Source organism: Setaria italica, chromosome III (assembly GCF_000263155.2).
Source record: "Setaria italica strain Yugu1 chromosome III, Setaria_italica_v2.0, whole genome shotgun sequence".
Lineage (NCBI taxonomy): Eukaryota > Viridiplantae > Streptophyta > Magnoliopsida > Poales > Poaceae > Setaria > Setaria italica.
This window is the reverse complement of record NC_028452.1, coordinates 46,953,755-46,959,552: the sequence shown is the minus strand read 5'-3', so window position 1 is coordinate 46,959,552 and position 5,798 is coordinate 46,953,755. Positions and strand designations below refer to the sequence as shown.

General features: G+C 44.3%; 1 long non-coding RNA gene across 1 annotated transcript; it reads right to left on the bottom strand.

Moving 5' to 3' along the window:
- Window positions 1-3,967: 3,967 nt before the first annotated feature.
- LOC105914086 lies at window positions 3,968-5,798 on the bottom strand. Its single transcript, XR_001163618.2, has 3 exons — window positions 5,031-5,798; window positions 4,520-4,596; window positions 3,968-4,173 (listed from the first exon to the last, which is right to left on the bottom strand). It is a non-coding gene; the product is annotated as an uncharacterized LOC105914086 (long non-coding RNA).

Below are 5,798 nucleotides of genomic sequence, written 5' to 3'. Positions count from 1 at the left end.
GGATCCATGGCCCAGGAGGAGGAGCTGGAGGAAGAAGAAGCCGGTGCGCAAGCAACTAGTAGGAGCCATGATGTGCATGCATGAAATGAACAAAGAGGTAGCTGGTTAGCAAGGGACCTAGGGTTAATATATATACAACATCAGGCTGCAGGGCTCAGCTCGACTTTTAATTTCTAGGAGCAGCCAGGAATAATTTTAAATATTGCCATCAACTTGGACTAGACGTACGTGCTATTCAAACTTAGCAGCATGCGGTCCCTTTCTCAAATCTCACTGCTTGTTTCACTCGCGTCCAGCTGATGATCAATTTGCTTCATCAACATTCATCATCGCTACAGTAGTTGTTCTACTCACACTCCTAATAAAAAATTATTGGTCTACAAGGGTATTTTCATTTTTCTGCTGCATATTCAACATGTATAAGGGCATTATTTTGGTTTCATATCTGTGTTAACATGTTAATTTCTACTTATTTTGTTTCAAATTGTACGTTGTTTTGACCGTTTCTGATACAAGGTCAAATCGACCCACAATTTGGGACAGAGGGAGTACAACTCAACAATTAGCGTATATGGTTTATTGTTGGCCAATTACTAAGATAATACATTATGAATATTGTTAGTTCTCTCTGCTCCTGCACTTGTGCTTTTGTTCCATCAGTTCTCAAATTTCGTTTTGACTTTTATTTACCCTAGCTACATCTGACACGCGAATACGTGCCCATATGCATGGACTGTACATTTCCAAGCACAGTCGCTGGCTACAAAGAAATTATTGCCTTTCCTACTTTTTCCCGTGCCTGCATGTCAAACTGTACTCTCGTGTTTTGGCCGTTCATTTCCAAGTTATCACTAGCGTCTTTTTTCCATTTCCTCTACTGCCGAGTTATCATCATCTTTCTTCCATTTCGATGTCTCTTATCACACATTTCTTCCATCCCAAATTGTAGATTATTTTGTTATTTTTGGATTCATACTTTTACTATATATCTAGACATAATGTATATTTAGATATATACTTAGAAACATCAAAACGACCTACAATTTAGGACGGATGGAGTGCAAATCACCTGATATCCATCCGTGCCAAACACTGTGCTGAGTTAATCTACATTCTATATAACAGACTTTTGGTACTCAGCACTGATGGAGATTATCACACTTCGCGTCTCGCTTGACGGCAAGACAGCCGTGCACGTGATGTGCAGTATTTATTTTACTAACGCCAAATCATACCTCATGGTTCACTTCATGCAGTGTCGTGAAAGAATTTAATGGGCCGTGAGTGCTGACGATATAGCGTAGTTCTTGGCGTCTGTCATGTGAATTCCTGTGCCCTGTCGATATCATGCTGACAATACCTCGTGGTTCTTCCGATCCTGTTGCCATGAAAATTTACCATCGGAAATCAAGATTCAGATTTTGCTATCTGCTTCAGTAGAAGTGCGCTCTGAACATGGAACACGAAGTATCTACGAATGTAAAAGTACATACTTTGTTCTACACCACTATATCGAGCACATGAATGCTCCTCGTTTCTTTTTAATACCCTGATTATAAAAATAATGACGTGACCAGTCCGGGAGACCTCCCTAAGAGCATTTGTGTGAAGGTAGAAGACAACCTCAACTATGGATCGTGAAAACCCATGGACCCCGCCTCCAATTTTATCTAATTTGCAATGTGATTAATTTAATAATGTTTACGTTCTATTTGTGTCCATAGCTAAAATTTTCAAAAATAATATTGGAGATGCCAATTGAACCCCGTGCCCCTAGCATGCAATACATAGCGCTCTATCAATTGAGCTACATCCTAATTTTTATTAATTTGTGTAAAAATTAGATTAATAACGTTTATGCTCTATTTATGTCATCAGTTTAAGATTAAAAAATTTATTGGGGATGCAAGGAATCAAGCCCAATACCTCTAGAATGCAGTACTTAGTCCTCTACAATTTAGCTACATCCCTAATTTTATCTTACTAGCATAAATACCCGTGCGTTGCTACGGTTTCTTACCTGCTCCCAAGTTGTCATCCGCTAGGTCCTATTTCACTTGCTTCACTTCCTAATCTGGTTTAGGATGTTTCATAATATTTGTATACATTTCTGATAATAATAAGCAGACAACTCCTTTGAATTCTACATAACCTATTTGAACGATGGAATCTCAATTTTTATACATATGTAATGTGCCCCGTATCTGGTTCAAACATGCATTAAAACTTCTGGTAAGATTCAGTACTAATGCAACTCATTCCTAGCTTTTATGAATATGCAAGTTATTATGAATATAAGAGATTGTCCATAAAACTATCAGCCTATAAAAAGAAAAAAACTGCAAGGCTAAAATAAATGCTCGGTCCTTGATTATAATACGCTCAACAATTCATGCCTAAGTGTATACACCTTGACAGCTTGACATCATGACCTAGTTGCTCCAAGAAACATGAGCAATCAACCAATATAAGTATCCTTCTACAATTTACTCCTCATAATATAGTCAATAATGACCAAATGTTCTACCTACAAATTAATTTTCAGATTTAGATAGTAAAGGCATAGCAGTCGACCTACTATCTTGCGGCTAAAAATTTTAAAATATAAGGACAAATCATATTTAAGATTTGATTGTCCATTAGTTGGGCTAAAATCCTTCACAACAAAAAAAATCATGATTATTGTTAGGCATCTGAGAGAGGGTGTTATATTAAGACAAACACAAATTGTAGAAGAGAAGGCACTGCATCTGAGTGACCATGAAGTGTGCCCCCAAGAAGTACCACAGTATCCGAGTGACCCACGATAAGCTCCTCAATCATATTACAAAATAAGTGGAGCAAGAAGATCCCTCTTATCCTTAATTTACCTCTCTTATCATTAATTCTTGTGACTTAAAATGTACCCATGCAGATCAGCAGCGACGTGCTCCAGTGGATTTTTCCTCTTCATCCTACGCATATGGTTCCCAGTTGTGGATTTCCCTCCTGGTAATGCAGTAGTGGGTTGTGGAGCTTCTTGCTTAGGTCGAAGCGGCAGCCCTTCTAGCAGGTGGCGGTGAGTGTTGCTGACGAAGACGACATCAGCTAGCGCTGCCTCTGGTTGAGGACTATTGTTGGGCATGCGAGCAAATCCACACTGGTGGGTGGTAGCATACATCACTATGGCCATGCGAGATCTGCTGGACGTCATGGGGAGCTCCTCCACCACTATGCTATGCATGTGACGCCTTCCCCGCCAGGATTAGCTTCAGGTTCCAGCAAAGGGTGACGGCGATGCAACACGCCGCCACTGCGGAGAGTCCCAACGCCACCGCCAGGAAAGCCACCAGTCCGCCCTCGTCGAAAGCCGCGGCACCCCCATCCCCTATGTGCGGTGGCGTAGCTGCGCCAAGGCCACCCCTTGGGCTCGGCACCGGCTATGCCCGTGTCGGCTCGGCACCGGCTATGCCCGCGTCGGCCCGTGCCAGCCGCGCTGCTCTGCCAAGCGCTCGACTGCTGCTCCATCCCCACCCTCGCGCTCAGCGGTCATTACAAAAAAGATGAGGGACTTTTTTGCAAATCATCAATGATTAACTCACAGGACTGCGGGTTGATTAAACAAAGTTGAGGGCCTTTTTTTGCAAAATAACCATAACGGTTGGAAGAAACAACCGCACTTTAATATTATACTAGCAAGATGCCCGCGCGTTGCTACGGCGAAACGACGTTACTTAGTGCACAATGTTTTTTATCGTGTCGTGTAGCGCACCATATTTTTTATCGTGTTGTGTAACATTTTTATCGCGTTGCTTCGCCAGTTTGTTGCATGTACGGTCTCCGCGCGGTTGGATATGGACACGCTCACACATTGCTCCATGGCCGAGGCCGGATTTGCTACAGCGAAACGACATTGCTTAGCATACGATGTTTTTTATCATGTCGTGTAGCGCACCATATTTTTTTATTGTGCTGTGTAACTTTTTTTATTTTAGTAGTATTGGACTTTTTCATGCATACTTTGTTCTTTTTCAAACTAATAAATGATCCGACAGTACAATATAGCCAAACATCTACCAGATCGACAAGTGCCTTTACTTCCCATGCCACAAATAATATGGTCCACCAATACCACCTTATTCAGAAACTTGAGTGGCCACCACTGCAGCTCGTAGCCCCATCTGGTTGCTCATTCTGCAGCATTACAATAGATTCAATTAATAATAGGATTCCAAATAGCATTAAGTAGCACAAATGTTCACCAGGTAATCTTGTTATAGTCAGGCAAGCTATGTGAACAGAGACAACTGAAAATACAAACAAAAGGAAAGCACAGATACAGATAAGCTATGTGCACAACTATGCATCAGGTACAAACATGATCCCATATCTCATAACAGATGGGTAAAAAAATCCTTAAATTTGACTTCGAGACATGTAAACTGAGCCATGGTACTTATATGCAACGACATATACTCCTGCTTATTTCCTCCGAAAAATAGCATGACTGGAAAGAATGGGCGACGGAAGATTCAGTTACCTGTAGTAGAAATGGAAGTGCAGCATCATCAGCCAGCTGTGGTTTGACTTTCAATCCATGCAAGTCTGCAAGGACAGCTGGAAAATACAAAATAGATGACTAATCAGCAACAATGCATTAACATAGTCATTTGGCAACAATGGAAAATTCAGAGTTGATGTGGACAGCAAAACAATGGTCCTCAGAGTTACTCATAAGCAAAAGCAACAAGCCATAGCCAGTAAAGCAATAGTTCAGAGTTTATCATATGACATTATGACAAGCTGAAAGAGTTGATCATAACAATATTTTTATGCATCGATCTAAATGCATATGTATTATAATCATGATAAGCTGAAAGAGTACATTGTACTGACAATTTCAGTCAAGCAGTTAAGAAGTAGATGCAACAGAGAGTAAAATATTGCAGGCAATGGACATTTTGTCAAACACCTTGCAGGCAGTGAAGGATGCATCGAAACACCATGCAGAAGCATGAATGGGGAGAGTGGAGAGGACGCATGCTAAGTACCTTGTTGATCTTCTCCAAGGAGTCCCCGGCGATTGCTGACATATACGCAGGTCAGCCGGCAATGACCTGTACCATGCGCATCCTGTTCGCGAAGCTGCTAGGGGTGGGAGCGCTTCACCTGTGGAGCTGGCTTCTCTTCGGTCACCAACGGCACCCATGGCCATTCGTCCGCCAAGCTGGTTCAGCTCCAGCGCGCTAGTTGCGCTGGCCGGATCTGGAAGAGCTTGTCAGCTGGCGCAAGGAGCTTTGCTAAGCTCGTGTATCTCCCAAAGGCCGACGCATCTGCTAAACATCGCTGGCATCAGACCCTATCTACTCCGAGCTTGGCGGTGGTGAGGCCGTACTGGTGCGGCGCCATCCATCTCCATGGCCCCCATTTCGAAGCGGGCCGCGGGATCTCCTCTGCTAGCCCTCCGAGTCGGGGCCTTCGCCTCCACCAGCTGGGGATGATAGTACGCGGCGCACCATGTCGCCGCAAGGAGGAGGAGGCGACGTAGTCTGCCGGGGCCGAGGCCGGGCGGGGCGACGCGGCCGTGGCGGGCGGGCGGGCGGCGCGGGCAGCCGGGGCGACGAGGACGGCCGCAGGAGGCGCTTGCCATGCGGGAGCTCGGGGTCACCGCTGCCGTCACCGTCCACAAGAAGCGCTCTCCACCGCTCGTCGTCGCTAGTCACCACACCCGCCTGCCCTTCAAAACCAACTCCGTCTACTTCGTCTTCGCCGGCCTCGCTCTCGAAACCGCCAAGTGCCCAGCCGACCTCGCCGCTGAG